Genomic DNA, 19,703 nt, shown 5'->3' with positions numbered 1-19,703 from the left:
GCTGCTTTAGGTTCCCGAGGGCAATCCTCATAGAACTGTGCGCAGAGCTGCGGCTGGCCTTGGAGCGCAACACAGCGAGGAGCCATGCGCTGCCTTTGCCCATACAGGTGCTGACCATACACATTAGCCAACATTGTGGCGAGGTGGCCTGGTTCAACGCACGATTCATACATTCTGAGTGACAGCATGGTTGGGAACAGACTACAAGCTGGCACTGTGCGCAATGGGTGGCTTCTTGGTGAGTAAATTTATTCATGTAATTGTCCTAATATTAATCCCCGTGATGCGCATTCTGACCCCACAGCACTGACAGCGTCACACAATCTCCCACTCACTCCTCTTGCGTTTGGTGCTTATGCCGGAGGACAGCGTGCCAAAGGGCACATTTTTGCACACCTCCATTTGAGCGAGTAGCGTCTCCAATACATCTGGATATTTTTGTGCATACGACGTTTTCTGGATTTGAGCATACGCCATGTCTCAGTAGGAAATTCACGCAAGTCTTTGTACATGAGGCCCCTGAACTTTGCCGTGAAAAAGAGCGTATGCCACGTTTTTGTGCGTACGCACCCTTTGTACATGAAGCCCCTGGTGCGCTGCTGGAGGGTTGGAGTAAGCTGAGTGCAGGGAAACACTAGACAGACAGGGGAACAGACAGACAGACACATAACACTAAGGGAACAGGGAAAAAGAGAACACCAGGAACAGACAGGTTAGCGGATCCTAACAATCTTTTGTTATTAGAGTCAGGTGGATCTGTGTCACCTCCATCCACACCACCATCCTCATCCAGTGGGAGTGGCCTTTCTCTCATTACTAGCAGTGAGAGTGAAACATCAAGACCACTCAAATGAAAGAGAAGTGATGAAGAGGCATGTCAGAGTATTTCAGCATGTAAGTTTACCACACTGTTTCTAGTTTAGATCATACTTATTGCTGATTTATTTCAAAAATTTCATTTTAAAAAATAATTTTTACAGGTAAATATTATTTTAAAAATGAAAAATCGGCTTGACTTGATCATTTCAGTCCTGCCATCATCATGATGTCTGAAACTAATTTGCTGATTTAGCCTTAAATTGAAACTGCTGTTTAATCTGTTTAGATGACAAAGCAGATTCTACAGACAAAACGGGGAGGGACAACGCTGCTTGAAGCATATGAAGAGAGTAGGATTCCGTGTGACAGTAGAGTATAACACAGTTCAAACAATTCAGCTGTACCACAAACAAGATCTTAAATGATCATGAAGTGAAAAAAAGAACTCTCATAAACACTAAAAAAAATCCAAACATTAGAACCTTCATGAATGTAGAACTTATTGTCGTTCTGTGAAATTCAGACTCTATTTTAGCTGGGTGTTTAGCTCTGCCCTGTGTGAAGGGGAGTGGTAGCAGACAATAAATGCAATAAATGGTGTCAATGTATACTGTTACTGATGGCAGTCATTACAGGGGATGTCCCTAAAACCATTCCAATTCCAAAATTAATTTATACTGTGAATATTGTTACAAGCAGGCTCCTACTATAGCTGATTTTGAACAAACATGTCTGTCCTTGGTTAGGAACATTTTTACAACAGCCAAAGTGGCTCTGGGTTTCTGGCATGGTGACTCAAGACTGTTTAGAGAATAACAAAAATTGGGTTCAGGTTCGAGGAACCAAAAATGCAGACAAGAGGAGGAGGTGGTCCAAGACAAGAGAGGGAGCTGCCTCAGATGGTTGTCAGTTAGATGAAGAGTGTAAGAGTGTAAAGTGGTCATGTCTATGATGAACCACATGAGTGACAGAAGTAGTCCTGCAGAAGATGAAGGATACCTTTGAGTATCGACAGCACCTCATCCACAATCCTGATGAAACGGACAACATACTCTCAGTGTTTCCAAGGCTGATGGACATTAAAGGGCTGGTAAGTATTGGCAATTTACAGCGATAAGCTTAGCATGTGATTATGAAAACTGTAAATTTAAGCAAGCATATTCTTTAATTTCTCTTGCTGCAGATCCATCAAGATTTCAGCCTCCTTTTTGGACAGGAAACAGCTGCCAGACTACATCAGAATAAAAGAAAGGTGATCAGAGAAGCAGAGAGCCTTACAACCACTCCAGTCTTCAGAGTTTGAGGTCTGCTAGAAATCAGAACAATGATGAATCCTCTGAACACCCAGGTGTTCAATTAAAGGCCACTTGGAATGAATGCACAAACACTTACATAGATGTACTTAAAGAAGAGTTTGTGTTATCTAAAGTGGGATTCTATGAGACATTTCTCCATAGTTTTGAAATGAAAAAGAAAACATGTAATTCAAATAATAGTCAAGATTTCTTTTTCTTACAGAGTGGGATAGTGATATGGCATCTTTCCTGTTGCTCCTGCATATCCTGCCACCTCAGCCTAATAAAAAGAGAAAACAGAAGATTAGCACAGCGCAGGCAATGGACCATCTGTGTTTCACAAGGTAGGTACAGATCTAATTGTGATTTAAAGTGAGGAAAAATGGCATAGCATACACTGTAAACTCTAATAAGTTCACAGAACTAAAAAATTATTTTGTAACAGATTACACAAAAATATTTTAGTGATGTTTTTAAATGTTTTAAGTTTACATAAAATAAAAATTACATTTAATACATGCAATTTGCAGTTGCCTTAAATTATCTCCATTTATCTTATAAATATTGATATTCCACAACTTATCATTAGGGAGTAATTCACTAAAAATTTTCAATATTTTTCAACTCAAAATCTGGGGGAAATGCACTCAAAATTAATTCTAAACTGAAATACTGATGCCGGTCCACTGCACAATTATAATCAACTAATAATGTTAGAAAACATGAAAGCAACACCGCAGTGACATTTTAACACCTTTTTTATTCAACACAATGTGCTTTTTAAAAGGCACGAATTACAGGAGCTCAATCAAAACAAAGTGCTTGTTGTGAATTAAAACAAAAGGAAAAGGAAATGACTCCAGCAAAACAAGATGTGTTTTAAAGTACAGTAAGTGTTAATTGTTCCATATGCTGATAGTGGTCATTGCTCCAGAGGGTAGATTCAGTATTTTCAGTCTACATCTCACATTATTCAGTAAACACTATGATAAAAACTCACAAAGGATTCAGGATAAAATTCAATTAGATTTAAGTATAATCCATCCTCTATAGCAATGACAACTATTAGAATGTGGAGCCATTTAACACTGTTTAAAAACGTCTTGGCACTCACTGTACCTTGAAGGCTGTAACTCACTTTTTAAAAATAAAACATTCAAATAAAGCACTGGTTTCTACTGTGCCGTACTTCAACTGGCAACATCAATGTAGTGTGTCAAGGTAGGCATTAGGCAACAGAGCATTAAACATGTATAGTGCTTGAATTGAATAGTAATTTTCCACAAGTTATTCAGTGCATAAACTTTGGCTAGGCATGTCCCTCCTGAGAGTGATGCAAGATTTCTTAGATCTCTGATAGACACAATAATCTCAGAAAGTGAAGGAATCCTTATATGTGCAGGTGATTGGAATACAGTATTAAACAACTCATTAGACACAACAAGCTTAAAAATATATAAACGACAAAGATCAAGAATTCTCAATATTTTAATAAAAGAATTGGGTGTAATAGATGTCTGGAGAGACACGCACAGACTAGAAAAAGATTTCACGCACTACTCGGCTGTACATCAGGTACACTCGAGAATAGACTACATCCTCATGAACTCAACAGATAGATACAGAGTGATTGACTGTTCTATAGGAACTTCAGATGTTTCAGACCATAACTTCATTAGTTTGACCATTCATTTAAGAAAGGGGGTAAGAAATACAGTTTGGAGAATGAATGTAAGTATACTGAATGATAAAAATCGGCTTAAAGAGATTGAAAAAGAAATTAAAGAGTGTATAGAAGAAAATGACATAGGGGAGGTTGAGCCAACCATAATATGGGATACAATAAAAGCAATAATGAGGGGGAAGCTCATCGCAAGAACCTAAATAACTAAATAAGATAAAGAGACAAAAGTTTGATGAATCTGTCAAAACACTAAGGAATCTAGAGAGACAACAATCAATGCACGAGGACGAAAACCAGAAAAATATGCGCTAATGTGAGTTTTCAGGTGCCTGATAAAATTTGATGCGTCCTTAATCTTGGTACCGCAGACTTTGCAGTCAGCGCTTCTTTTGTTGGTGCCATCTTGTTTGAAGTTTTTAGAACCAAATGTAATTACAAAGGGTACAGCAGCAGCTGCCGGTTTGTTGGTCGCCATAGTGTCATCTGAGGTAGTAATGCGTTGGGCCACGAGCCGCCCACCCGATGAGTAATATAGTTACCATGGTTACCATGTCAAAAAGGAGAATCAGAATCAGAATCAGAAAAAGCTTTATTGCCAAGTACGATTTTACACATACGAGGAATTTGTTGTGGTGAAGTTGGTGCAGACACATCTACTAAAAAATAAGAGTACAAGATATAACAATATAAATATATATACACATAAGAAACATAAGTCTGTTTTTTGTTTGTTTGTTATTTTCCGGAAACGCAGTCTGTTTTTTCAGAAAGAAGTCCAAGCTGAGCGTTACGCATAGAGTTGTATCGATGTCAATGTGAGGCAGAGGTGGAGTGTGAAGAGTGTCGGGGGGTTCCGGGCCTTGTTGATAAGGCAGCAGACGGAAAAATACTGTTCTTGTGGCGTGAGGTTTTGGTCTTGATAGAGCGCAGCCTCCTGCCAGAGGGGAGTAACTCAAAGAGTTTGTGTCTGGGGTGAGAGGGATCAACCACAATCTTTCCTGCAAGCCTCAGGGTCCTGGAGGCATAGGTCCTGGAGAGATGGGAGATTGCAGCCAATCACCTTCTCTGCAGACCGAATGACACGCTGCAGTCTGCCCTTGTCCTTGGCGGTGGCAGCAGCGTACCAGATGGTGATGGAGGAGGTGAGGACTCAGTGATGGCTGTGGAGAAGTGCATCATCATTGTCTTTGGCAGGCTGAATTTCTTCAGCTGCCGTAGGAAGTACATCCTCTGCTGTGCTTTCTTGATGAGGGAGCTGATGTTCAGCTCCCACTTGAGGTCCTGGGAGATGACAGTTCCCAAGAAGCGGAAAGACTCCACAGTGTCAATTGTGAAGTCACAGAGGGTGATGGGGGCAGATGAGGCTGAGTTCTTCTTGTTGTCCACAACCATCTCTATTGTCTTTAGAGCGTTGAGCTCCAGGTTGTTCTGGTTGCACCAGGTCCCCAGATGGTCAACCTCCCACCTGTAGGTGGATTTGTCACTATCACTGTAAAGAATTTTACAGTGCATCTGCTGTAATTTATTTTGACAGTATACTACTGTATTTTGGATTACAGTATATAATTGTAGGATAAATGTGTATATACAGTAATTTTACAGCATATTACTGTTTTTAAAAGGGGTAATAAAACCTGCAACTTTTGCAATTCATTTCTATAAATCCCACCATATAATAATACAACTCACACACGATAGTATATGTTCAATTAAGAAATGCATTTTATTTTTATTGTTATCCATTTTGCATGGGGTGTGCAACTGTGGGTCCGCATGTGCCTCACATATGTTAACATATCACTACAAGTCTTAGCACACATGTCACATGATATCATCTTACAAATATGTATTTTCAGCTTTAGTGGAAATATTGTGGCACTTAGGAATAACAAATGTTAGCCAAACATGGCAATACTATGACAACAGCACATAGTATAAATGAACAGGCTTGCCTATGTGTTTCACGGTTAATAGCTAAATGAGGGAGACAAACATTACTACAAAAATGCCTTTGATCTGGTTTTGTTGGCTCTGGGAATAAGACACTCACATACCTAACTTCTCACATCTGTTGAGAAACAATTTGGTGATTCCGCGTGTCCGCTCCTTTTAGACAATCCTACCGTTCCTTCCTTTGTGGCTGTCAGCTCTACAGCTGTAAAAGTAAAGAGTTAGCTAGCTGTTAGCTCACATTATATTTTCACACTGCAACTGGCAATTAACTTTCATAACATTAACTTTACTGGTTATTTTTCTTGGCATCGATAAGATGACTTCAAGCAAACTTCATATTCTGTCATTAAGTTAGCTAATGTTACTAGGGCCAATTCAGCTCGAGCTAACTTTACGTTACAGAGATTACAGAGTTCGCCAATTTTAGCTAACGTTACCTCACCAAATGACATATACCTAAAGAAACATTATCTGAAATGTCAGCAGTTCAATAACGTTTATCATACAAACATAAGGTGGCACGGTGGCAATACTGTCGCCTCACAGCAAGAAGGTCCCGGGTTCGATTCTCGCTGCTCCTGCACCATGCCTTCGGTGCCTGCTGCTTGAGGAAAAAGGCCTTTCTGTGTGGAGTTTGCATGTTCTCCCCGTGTTCACCTGGGGTATCCTCCATAAAAAAAAAAAAATATACCCCCACTAAAAACATGCAAGAAGATCACCACCTGACCAATGGTGATGACGAGATGGGACCCCGGGCGCCGGTCTGGCTGCCCACCGCTCCTGGTCTGCCGCAGAGGAGGAACGACCTGCATGTGCATGTGTGTGATTCTTCTTCTTCTTCTTATAACAATAACGTCACTGGACACTGCTATCTTCGGGAGATGAGCATAAATGTTAACATTACCTCTGAACATGAACTCCATGGAATGATGACGCACTGCGAATGTGTAGACGACCAAAGCTACGCTGTCTTGAGGTGACGTCTTGTCACTCAAAACAGTTTGTTAAATTAAAAAAGAGTGTTCATCAAAACAATGATATTATCCCACAGTAATCAGTAAGATGTTGATGGATCACTGGACTTACAAAGGGGTGATCTGTAGACCTATTTCCCCCGCTTGACAGAAAATACCGTTCTATACTGCAAAATTACAGTTATCCACTGTTATTATTAACTAACCGCAATAACTGTGATTTTACATGCACAGGATCAATATTTTTCAGTATGTTACAGTCATTATGAAATACAGTAAGGTACTGTAGTAAATCCACTGTAAATTTACAGCAATTTGTTACAGTGTAGGGCTGGGCGATATGGCTGAAAACTGTGTTTTATATCGGTCAATATCGATAATTATTGATATTTTTTATGACCTATTTAAAATAAGAACCAGGAGATAAATACATTAAATTTAAACATTTTTATTTTAAATTTAACCTTCCTCTAATCCCCTCAGCTATCAAGGCAGAAAGGAAAGGAAATGTCGACACAACCATGGAAAACACTCACATAATAAATGTAAATGAAAGTCTAAAATCACAATGAACACTTAACAATTATATCTTAACATTAAGGTGCAAAAATAAAGAATACGTAACAAATGCTAAATAAAGTGTAACAAAACAGTGCTAAGTGTAAAAATGTAAACATAGAGAAACCTGAGAACTTCTTCTCTGCAGGTTTAGTGCCAGGACGTTCACAAGCTGATTAATCTTCTGGTGAATGAAGTGTTTTAAAATATGTGCAATGTTTTATAAACATAGGAGAAATTAAAATAAACTGAGGTAGACTTTACATCTCTAACTTAGAAAACAAATGGCAGTCTTAGAAAAGTACTTTCGGTCAGGTATAACATTGAGGTCAAGCACGTGTAAGAGATTTTTTATAACCTGGCTTCACAGTGCTCAGCGGTAGCATGTCTTTAGCTATATGATATGTCACTGCCTCCGTTATGTCTTTGTGTCTTTTAGATGATTTGTCATAAGGCACTGAAGCAAAGCACCTCTCCATGGTGGTCTGCTGCTTGTGCGGTGGTGCTGCGGTTGCAGATGTTGTTGGACATTGGCGAATACGGCTGCACTCCGAAGGGTGAGCGTGGCTAAAGTGATAAAAACAAGTTTGTGTTATTACCGGTCTTGGTGGGGACAACGGTCTTGCATACTTTACAGACCACATTGGTCTCACTACGGTCCGACTTACAAAATCCAAAAAACTACCACACTGACGAGCTGACTTTCCCTGTTTTATCGACAATTTCTTCACTCGCTGTAGCACTCACTCACTATTTCTCATCTCACTTCTCGCAAAGAATCAAACACGAGACAACGCGATGGCGCAACCGAACTTCACACGGTTACATGATTGGCTGTTAGCGTGTCACTCCTGCTGATCAGTGATTACTACCTACATTGCTAGGTTACCAGAGAGCAGAGTGCCTTTGTTCATGCAACCAACCTTGCTTTGCAACTTCTGGTATCATCCAACGAAGAAAAAAAACTATCGAATGTTTTATCGAACGCATTCTTTATAGATATTGATTACGTGTCTATCGCGAGACATATCGTTATCGTTTTATCGCCCAGCCCTACTCGTCACCATCAGAGATGAGTCCGATGAGGGTGGTGTCATCCGCAAACTTCAGGAGCTTGACAGACTGGTGACTGGAGGTGCAGCTGTTTGTGTACAGGGAGAAGAGCAGAGGAGAAAGAACACAGCCCTGGGGGGATCTGGTGCTGATGGTCTTAGCGTCGGAGACGTGTTTCCCCAGCTTCACGCACTGTTTCCTGTCAGACAGGAAGTCTGTAATGCCCCTGCAAGTGGAGTCAGGCACGCTCAGCTGGGAGAGCTTCTCCTGAAGCAGAGTTGGGATGATGGTGTTGAAGGCAGAGCTGAAATCCACAAACAGGATCCTAGCGTACGTTCCTGCGGAGTCCAGGTGCTGGAGGGCCAAGTTGACTGCATCGTCTACAGACCTGTTGGCTCTGTAGGCAAACTGCAGGGGGTCCAGGAGAGGGTCAGTGATGTCTTTGAGGTGTGAGAGCACAAGGCGCTAAAAGGACTTCATGACCACAGAGGTCAGGGCGACGGGTCTGAAGTCGTTAAGTCCTGTGGTCCTTAGCTTCTTGGGAACAGGGATGATGGTTGAAGACTTGAAGCAGGCTGGCACGTGACATGTCTCCAGTGAGGTATTAAAAATGTCTGTGAACAATGGAGACAGCTGATCAGCGCAGTGCTTCAAGGCAGACGGGGAGACTCCTGAAGTTTGTTGACGTCCCTCTCATGGATGGAAAGAGTCGTCACTGAGGTTGGTGGGTGGGGGGCCTTTAAGGTGGGCATTGGTGGAGGGAATGACATAAAGCTCGTCAGACGTTTCAGAGTTTCCCCAATGTTAATACGCCAAAAAAAAAAGAAAAGAAAGGAAAAAAGAAAACATAATGATTGTTCACAAGTCCCAAAACACGAGTCCAAGTCAAGTCTGAAGTCTCTCTGTGTGCGACTTAAGTGCGACTCGAGTCCGAGTCACAAACTTGAGTCCCCATCTCTGATGTGGACTACAAATTATTTACATCAATAATTTCCAAACGTTTAGAACAATTTTTACCTAAATTAATTCATGAGGATCAAACCGGATTCATAAAGGGTAGACAAACACAAGACAACATCAGACAAACTTTAAATATAGTAGAACAGTGTCATAATCAAAATCTAACGGCGGCCCTGATCAGCAGCGGTGGCTAGAGAATTTTTGTCTTAGGGGGGCGCACTTAATTTACCAAAACCAAAAAGCTGAGTTGGCAACGCCGGACCACAAGAATGAATGTATATTATGTTTACAAATAGACAGTTAAATGCAGGTAAATGTTACCAGTTAGTGAATTTGAATTTATCTCCCCAGTGTTTGATATGTTTTGCTCCAGGTAAGATATAATTGGTACACACAAACCCTTAAAATCTCCTTTTCATTAAACAAACCAAGAATGTAAGAATATATTTTTTACTTCAAAAGTAAGAAGATAAACAATTCATTTTCACAGCTTCCAAGAGTACCAAGTGCTTCTTCTGTCCAGCTAATTGTTTGGAACAACATATTTATATTTACATACTCAAATAAAAAAAGGAAAAAAAAATCAGCAAATACATACACATGAAACCAACAAACACTGGACATTTTGTTTAAAAAAACAATCAAACCATCAGGCTTAAAGCCCAAAGTGCTTCTGTTAGCTAACATTTATATTAACAACCTTAAATGACAATGAAAACACAGCAAATCCTCATATTTAAGACTATCAAAGCAACAAAAAGTTGTCACTTTGTCTAAAGAAAATAACTGAAACCATTAGGCTTTAGGCCAAAAGTGCTTGATCATGCTTGATCAGTTCCCTTGGTTTGGTGGCACGGTGGCACGGTGGCAACACTGTCGAGTGCAAGAAGGTCCCGGGTTCGAATCTCGCTGCAGGCACCGGGTGTGTCCTCCACCATGCCTTCGGTGCCTGCTGCTCGAGGAGGGCCTTTCTGTGTGATATGCATGTTCTCCCCGTGTTCACCTGGGGTATCCTCCGTAAAATATACCCCCACTAAAAACATGCAAGAAGATCACCACCTGACCAATGGTGACGCCGAAGATGGGTCCCCGGGCGCTGCCTCTGGCAGGGACGACCAGGATGGGTTAAAGGCGGAAGTTAAATTTCACCTTGTGTGCCGTGTGCCATCGTGCTCGCATGTGTGTGTGACCCCCGATTCTTCTTCTTCTTCTTCTGAAAAGCAGGCAAGGGAAGCAAAATAAAGCACCTGCCTCACTGCATCCAGTTAGCCAAGACATCTTCTCATACCAGCTCCGTGAAAAAGAGTGAGTGTATCTCCTCCCTCTGTCTTCGGACTGCTGTCTAATTAAGACTTCCAGCCGGTCAGGTCCGAGCTCCTTCACTCGTAGTTTCTCCTCTCGAACAGCGTTGTTTTCAGTGACTTCACTGAATTTTCTCTCTTCAGTTTCTCCTTTCTCGACTAGCTAATAATCTTGTTTGCTAATAACTCCGACACTCTGCGCTCAACGTCACTTGCTTGGCAGTTTTAATTACAGGCTCGGGGGTGAACAAACCACTTGCTCTCTGCTGCCACCCCATGGCCGGTGGTGTGTATAACGATCAGAGGGAGGTAGCGGGGCGCAGTCAGGCTGCGCCCCGCTACCTCCCTCAGTGTCTCCTATCTCTTGTATTGAAGAGAAACGAACTGCACATGTCAAAGATATAACGGGAGTCAATGGGAAAGATGTGTGCGCCCGTAGCCGGATATATGTCAGCTGTTAGTAACTGTAGACAACGTAGGACATTTCTAATCTGACCATTTAGTGCAGATTTTACATTTTAGTAACTCACTTCAGACTATATTATTCATTTTGCCTTTTTAAAACATAGAATATACTTGTAAAAGTCATTTTAAAAAACATTTTATTAAAGGAAGGGCTGTGTGATTCTACATGATGTGAGACCTCTATCGGCCAGCCGCCCCTGCTGATCAGTCTGGATGCTGAAAAAGCCTCTGATAGAGTCAGTTGGAACTTTCTGTTTAAAGTGCTTGAGAGGATTTAATAGGTGTAGGTAATAGGTGTTAATATAGCAGATGAGTTTCATTTAATAGGACTTTTTGCTGATGATATTATTATATTTTTGCAAGACCCAGATCTAACATTATTTAATCTTATTTCTGCTCTGGAAACGTATGGCTATATGTCAGGTTATAAACTTAATATCACGAAAACACAGGTTCTCCTGATAAATTATTCCCCAAATAACATGGTTAAACAGAAATACAATATCAATTGGGATTTAAAATCTATTAAGTACTTGGGAGTGCTGATCACCCACAACTTAATAGAATAGAATAGAATCAGAGGGACAATCCCCTTTATTTGTCACACAGATACATTCATGCACACACACGCCATGCACTGGTGAAATTTGTCTTCCGCCCTTAACCCATCCTGGTCATCCTTCCTCCGCGGCAGACCAGGAGCGGTAGGCTGCCATCCAACCGGCACCCGGGGACCCAACTTAAGTAAAACATATGAGTTAAACTACAACACAATAAACAAAACGATCCAGAGGGACATGGAGAAATGGTCAAAATTGACTTTAGATTTCAGATCTAGGATGGAAGTGGTGAAAATAAAACAAATCTCTAGATTTATCTGGGCTGGAGCAAGACCATGGATTAAATTAAGAACCCTCCAACTAAGTAAAGAGAATGGAGGCCTAGCAGTACCAAATTTAAATGAATATTTTTATGCGGCAAAATTGAGAAACGTAGTCTACTGGTGCTCCTCGGACTATCAGGCAAGCTGGAAATGAATTGAAGAAAAGATAGGCAAATACAAACCTCAGGCGAGACTAGTTATTAAAGAAAATGTGGACCAAAAGTGCAATAACCCCATTACAGAAGAAACTTTAAAAATATGGCGAGAGATTGTACGGAAATATAAGCTTGAAAAGGACATCAAACCTCTGATGTGGCCTTCTCAGTGCCCTAGTTTTCAACCGGCGGCTCTTGATAATACATTTACAAGGTGGAATGAAAGGGGAATGACTGCTCTTTGTATGCTTATTGAAGGCCAATCTTTTAAATCATTTGAAACAATTAAAAAAGAATTTAAATTAGAAAACAGGGATATGTTTCCATACCTACAATTGAGAGATTTGTTTCATAAAGAAATCAAAAATGAATTATCAGCGGAGATAAAGGAGGTTGTTGCAGTCCTGATAGGAGCATACAAACAAACTCCCTCAAAGACTGTCACAAAGCTATATAAAGATCTCCAGAGAAGTAATGGCCAGAATTCTTTTTATATAAAATCTAAATGGGAATTAGAAATGAGTAAAAGATTGTCAGAGGATGAGTGGCTCTCCATGTGTAAAACACAGCAAACCCCTACTAATTCTCAAAATTGGCATCTTTTTGGATGGAAGAATTTATCTTGTTTCTTTCTAACATCACACATTACTACGGAAGCTCTGAAAGGCAAGGTGGAAAAAAAAAATAAAACGGCCAATGTTTAAGTTTATCTCGTACGTACGAGATAGTATCTCGTACGTATGAGTTAGTATCTCGTACGTACGAGATAACTCGCAATTTATTTTTTTTTTTTCACTTTTCCTTTCAGGGGCACTGGCCAAGCTATTTTGGAAGAAAAAAAAAATCTGAAACAAAAGGTTTTACCTTCTCAGTTACTTTAACTACAAATATCTGCTGTAAACCACAATGGGACTGAGAGATTTCTCCATAAAATATTTATATCACATAATTTTATATAGAATTATGAATGAAAGCTCCATGTGACAACACGTAGCTGTTCTGCCACTGACAGTATGCCACGTCATCCAGACTGACCTGCCATGCAAAAGTGAGCCGCAAACATATTTGTAATCATTTTTATCAGGTGTTTGTCTTTTTCAATCGATGCTTTAAAGTAGTGGGCTAATGCACGTCATGTAGCCTACTGACTCTTGCGACAACAGATTTTAGATTCAGATCATGGTCGATTTGTTTTTGTTTTTTTTTTGTTGTTTGTTTTTTTTACTGTGGTAACTAAGTGGCGTGCTCTGATTGAGTGGAGATGCAATCTATATCTATCTATCTATCTATCTATCTATCTGAGAATGTCTTTTTATTTGCGTTATGTCGGTTTGTGTAATTTATGGTACCACTCAATAGGCTCTGTGCGCAAGCCTCGTGACGTACTTCCGATTCCGCCTGAAATCGGCAAACCAGTTTCCGGTTTACTTCCCTCTCCAGTCAAAACAGCGCTAAAATAAATACAAGGAATGAAAAATGAATCAACATCCATGAAAGAAGACGAAGTATAATGTGAGAGGGACTTTTAAGTTCCAGAAGACGGTGGGTGGCTCTAATGAGCACTGTTGTGTGCCACTTTGTGCCGGCTCAAGTCGCTATAACAGCGAGCTTAGCTTCCACTGCTTCCCGAAGGACACCGAACTTCATGCACAGTGGCTGCAGAAAATATGCAGGACGGGATTTTCGGTAACTCAGCATACGAAGGTATGCAGCCGACATTTTGAAAATGCCCAAATTCGAAATGCCCCCAAAGGTAGACGGGTTTTAGCAGCAAACGCAGTGCCAACACTGTTTGAATGGAACAGTTACACAGCAACCAAGACAAGAGCTGGTGTTTGGGATCGCCGCCCTCGACTGACATCAAGCCCAGAAACATCACCTGTGCCCTGATCTTTGTCTGACACTGAAATGGACATAAAGTCAACACAGTTAGCACAAGAAGTAACAGTAAAGAACATACGAAGCAAACACAAAACTAAAAAATTAGCACGTTGCTAACGTCAGCTAGTCAGCTAACGTCACCAATAAATCACTTATCCTCGTACTGGTGAACGTAACTAGAGATGTAGAGACGAAACCCTTTTTCCCGTTTGCTCTTCGGAGCAGGGGAGTGGGCATCCACGATACGATGAACATCGTTGATAGATATCTTTGACAGATTATGCAGGCATCTTGTAAAGTTCATTGTGATGACTAGCTGACGTTAGCAACGTACTTTTGCATGGCAGGTCAGTCTGGATGACGTAGCATACTGTCAGTGGCAGAACAGCTACGTGTTGTCACATGGAGCTTTCATTCATAATTCTATATAAAATTATGTGATATAAATATTTTATGGAGAAATCTCTCAGTCCCATTGTGGTTTACAGCAGATATGTGTAGTTAAAGTAACTGAGAAGGTAAAACCTCTCGTTTCAGATTTTTTTTTTTCCTCCAAAATAACTGAGCCAGTGGCCCTGAGAGGCAAGGTGAAAAAAAAAAATAATTGCGAGTTATCTCGTACGTACGAGATACTATCTCGTACGTACGAGATAAACTTAAACATTGGCCGTTTTATTTTTTTTTTCCACCTTGCCTTTCAGAGCTTCCGTACATTACTGGCAAATATCTGGACACAAAACAATACTGTTGGAGGCAGTGTGGCTGTTATGTCTCTAGAAATAAGTTTTTCACTAGAAACATAGTTCAGTGTGATTTGTTTATCATTGTAACCATAGCAACATAGAAGCAGTGCATCCTGGGAAGCAGGAAGAAAATTGTCATTGTGTCAAGATATTCATCATTAGCAGTTGTCAGCTCCTCTGTTAAGATGTTATTCTTCATTTTCCCTCTTTGCTAAGGCAACGTCTGTGAGTATTATTCATCCATTAACATGAGGCTGTCAAGTTATTTTGTGTTTCTGTGAATATAAACACAGTTGGATGCTAAATGTGTTGCTAAGCCAAGCTAGCTCAATAATTTATTGCTGCTTATCGTTTGACTATAGTTTAGCTGTGTTTTCTTCATATTAGCTACGTGGCTAGGCTAGCTAGGCCCTGCTAATTGCCTAGATACTGCTGTGGTATGTTTATTTGTTTAATAATGCTGCTTAATAATCCACATATTTTTTTGTTTTATTGTGATTACAGTTTCACAAGATTCCCAGTAAACTTTATGGAAATTAATCATCTGTGTCCTGGAGTTTTTGGGAGTTTTTTGTTTAAACTGATCGGAAAGACAGCCCATGACAGTGGCCATGGAGAAGTGAATGAGACTGGGAAAAATCCTGCACTATAATATTCAAAGAGATCCCAAAATTATGTATTTGGGAGTCATACCTGAGAAAGTAAAAGAACAAGGAGATGTTTATTTACTGAAGGTCTTGATCATTGCATGCAAAAAGGTCATCACAAGGAATTGGATGATTGCCCACTACTTGGATATTGGACGGGCATTATGGACGAAATTTACACCATGGAAAGTCTTGAGGCTGGAGATATCTACCTTTCCTCAAAAATGGAGGAAATGGACAGCGTTTAAGGAGCTTGAAGCTGAATATTCAGACTATGTGGACCTCTTTGTTAACCACTTACATAATGAGTAAGAACTGCCCCTCTTGTTCTTTTGTTCCTTTTGTTTAAAAAAAAAAGTTGTAAAGAAATAATTGTCTTGAACCATGTTGTACTGAAAAATAAAGTTTAAAAAAATTAATTAAAAATTATTTTAATATGTATTTAATTAAAATGGTAATAATTTATTTTGCATATTGAACTAGCTGCAGGATGTAATAATTAAATTGGCTTACAGCACATATGCACACATCACCGGGGCTAATTTATATACTACCTGCAGCTCCCTGGTGGCTTATGTCCACATCATAATTGCACACTGTGCAAAATGCATGATGCGGAACTTTAGAGGGTCGGAAGCATGGCCACTGTTCTTGATATTTACTCAAAAACGTATGGGGGACATGGACCCTCTTCTTTTTGGCAGGTCTGCTGCCCTGTCCCTCCCTGTCTTCGTCTTCCTCATCTGCCATGATAGTGGTTGCAAAACTTGCTGCAAAAGATTTGTTGGCTACATGTTTAAACTGTATAAATAATCACATTCCTCCTTATATACAGGCCTACTCTATCTGCAATGGATATATATATAAAGGCTAAAATACACACACACACACACAGATGCACCGGTGCCTCTTCTCTCTCTTTTTTCTTTGACGATGCATTGGGGTCATTAGGGGAACATGATAGATTTGCCTCACAAATCTTTTTTTTCTTTTTTTCACTTAGACTGTGGCTCGAATGTTTCCACAGTGAAAGTAACGCTACGCGTAACGGTTCACATTTACCAGAAGCTGGCAGGTCCGCTGACAACTTACCTTTTTAAGCGCCAACGGCAGCGAGTGGGGAACGGAGGATGGAGAGGGAGGCAGAGGGCAGGAGGAGACAGGGAGGAGGGGGCGGGATGTTATGCTATAGGTTCGGCAGACTCGTTGTTCTCCGCTTTTCTACAACGATTGGCTGAAACTGCTTCACCACACTGCTGCATCGTGTTGTCAGACATGAGTACTGCATGTGCACATTTGCCACAGAACTCACGTCTGCAGTTTTTGCGTAGTTCAGAGGGGCAAGTCCTACCAGCATATTTAGATGTCAAATTGCGTACTTGCTACGCAAAATGCGTACAGGTTGGCAGGTCTGCATTTGTAAAGAGGGGAGAACAACAAAAAACTTCCTCAATACTCAGCTCAACAAATAGTCCATTCTGAGAGATTCACACGAACAAATCATTCTTCAGCATCAGTAGACGCCCTTTCAGTGGTTTGTTGTCCTCAAGACACATCACAACTTTTTGGATAAATGTGAATGTAAGCTCGAGTTTCTTTGGGTACTGTAGGTCTAGTGCATAGACGTACCCAAAGAGCAGGAGAAATGAGTCAGCCAGATTCGTGTAGGATGAAATCACAAGGATTAGAGGCACCTCTTTCTGATAGAATACATCTTTTCAAGATGTCTATCTCTGATGAGATGACAATATTGTGTTCATGGCATAATCACTTAACCTCAGGTCACAGTCCCACGATATGACACTTTGAGCCTAAGGAGAAATACAAATACAGGTCTGGTTAGCATTTTCGTTTCACGCTAGCACACACGTACACACAGCAGGTTGGCTACTGGTATGTTGGTTACTCGACAACGTAAAATATTGACAATGTAACACGAACACTTATTGAATATACTCACAGGACGCACGTGCATAACCGGCGGCCAAGCAAACATGCATTATGGGAAATGTAGTTCATCCAGGAAACCCGCCAAAAACGTTACACCGTTGAGAGATGAAATAACGTACATTTGTCACATTCTGCAACTTCTAAAGTTACCATTACTTGGATTTGTAAACTATTTACAACAATTACTCACTATGCACATTGTACAAATGCATTCCCAGTTCCAAATTTAAACTATCTTTAAGAATTCAATTCACAACAAAAACATTAATGTCACCAAATCAGGACGGCGCTTAAAAAAACGAGGGCAATAAAACTAATGGAACAAAAACTGAGGTGGTGGTGGTGGTTTGAAGCGAGGTAAAAAAGTATGCATTGCAAACAAATAAAAACGAATTAAACTGTGTTCCACATCAACATGGCTGGTTCAAGCTTCAGATTCGCAACTTCACATCAAGTCAGTCGTGTGTGCGCTGTGTCTGTAACCCCCTCCCCTCCCCCTCCCGTTCATCGCGTACACGCAGAAGCCACCACACATCAGCTGAACAAAAGCGACTCCCGCTCTGGCCCCCAGGCAGTAGCCGGCTCAGATTGTTCACTTCAAAGAGACGTTTCGTTCGCAACCGACACATCACTAATTCCTCCTGTTCCACTGTTATAAAAAATAGCGAAGCAACTTGGTAGGCGTTATCCTGGTAATTTCACTGCGTGAGAAATGCAAGGTGTGGCGTGTGAGCATGTGAACGGGTTGAAATGCGTGTCTCACGCCCAATGCGTGAGACTTGAGAGCCCTGTTTAACAGAGCTCAACACTTTATAGTTTAGTCAACTGCATAACGACATTTCACTGGTACGACCTTATTAGTTACGAGCTAGAACAACTGTTTGGGATTAAGAGTGTAAGAAATACTACAATGCAACCTGTAATTTCCCCACAGTCATGCTGGAGCCTCGAAGAACACCTAGAGAACCAGGAGGTTCATCACCAGCCATACCTTCTTGCTTCTGGAACCTGTAAGCAGGCCATTGACACCGATGCTATGATTGACAAGAAGCTCATCCCAGGGAACCACATCACCGGCAGCCATTGATGAACTCTTTAGAGTGCACTTTGTTTTCAGTGTAAGTTATGACGATGCTCTCAGTAACATGTACACTTTTCTCCAGACAACACTGTATTGTATCGATATTGATACCACAAAAGGTAAAGTTAGGTGGCACAGTGGTAACACTGTCGCCTCATAGCTAGAAGGTCCTGAGTTCGATTCCCACTGGGGGCATTTTGTCCACCATGCCTTCGGTGCCTGCTGCCTTTAAGAGGCCTTTCTGTGTGGAGTTTGTGTGTTCACCTGGGGTATCCTCCACAAAAAAAACCCCACTAAAAAACATGCAAGAAGATCACCACCGGACAGGCATGGACAGGCCATTGGGTGACATATGTTTTTTGGCCAGGGATGTCATAATTTAATTTAAAAAAAAAAAGTTATAAGTATTTTTTTATCGGCCGCAACGGTATTTGAGACATGAAACGCGGCCCATTGGTTGATTTTCTTGAAGGACAAAGGGTTAATCCAATGAAATCTCTCAGCCCTCCCCTCCCTCCTCAGCCCGGCCCTCCCCTCCAGGCAATTTTGCCATTGGAGTTCGACCGGAGTAGGAGAGAAGTGAGTGTCTGTCTGTATAAATGGATAGGCCTAAACCACAAACGCGCAAGGGGGGTGCAGAGAAGCTGCAAGAAAAGAGGCTCAAAAGCCTACAAGTGGACGAAGCGACATGTGCCAAAATCACAAACATGTTTGCGGCCACAAGTTTGATTGCAGCAGCGGGGCCATCAACATCAAGTGCAGAAGCAGTCCCTGGTGCAAAGGCTGTCGGAGAGGCACACAGCTCTAATGTGCAACAGAGTCGTAAAACAGAGGAAGGGTTGATTCGGAGGAGGAGGAGAGAGACATCACCCAGCAGGGACAGATTGAGGAGGTCAGGCCGGTAAGAAGTAGCCGAAATGTTAGCAGAATGAAGAGGGACTTTTCATGTAGGGAGGGCGGAGGACTCTGTGTGTGTGTGTGTGTGTGTGTGTGTGTGTGTGTGTGTGTGTGTGTGCGTATGCGTGTGCGTGTGTGTGTGCGTGTGTGTGCGATTGGCATGCATTTGAGCGTTTGTCTGCAACCTGCACCAGTAGCAAAGACCATTGGTCTTCTGTGTATATAGAAAATGTTTTAGATCTTTGAGTTCAGCTCATGAAAAATGGTAGCAAATACAAAAGTGTTGCATTCATATATTTGTTCCGTGTATTATTTAAACTGTACCTTAACTGATCCCTGCTCTCTTTCTTTCCTTTGTTTGCCTCCCTGCATTTCTCTCTCTCTCTCTCTTTCTTTCACTCATT

The sequence above is a fragment of the Chaetodon auriga genome, chromosome 17, assembly GCF_051107435.1.
Source record: "Chaetodon auriga isolate fChaAug3 chromosome 17, fChaAug3.hap1, whole genome shotgun sequence".
Lineage (NCBI taxonomy): Eukaryota > Metazoa > Chordata > Actinopteri > Chaetodontiformes > Chaetodontidae > Chaetodon > Chaetodon auriga.
This window is presented reverse-complemented; position numbering follows the sequence as displayed.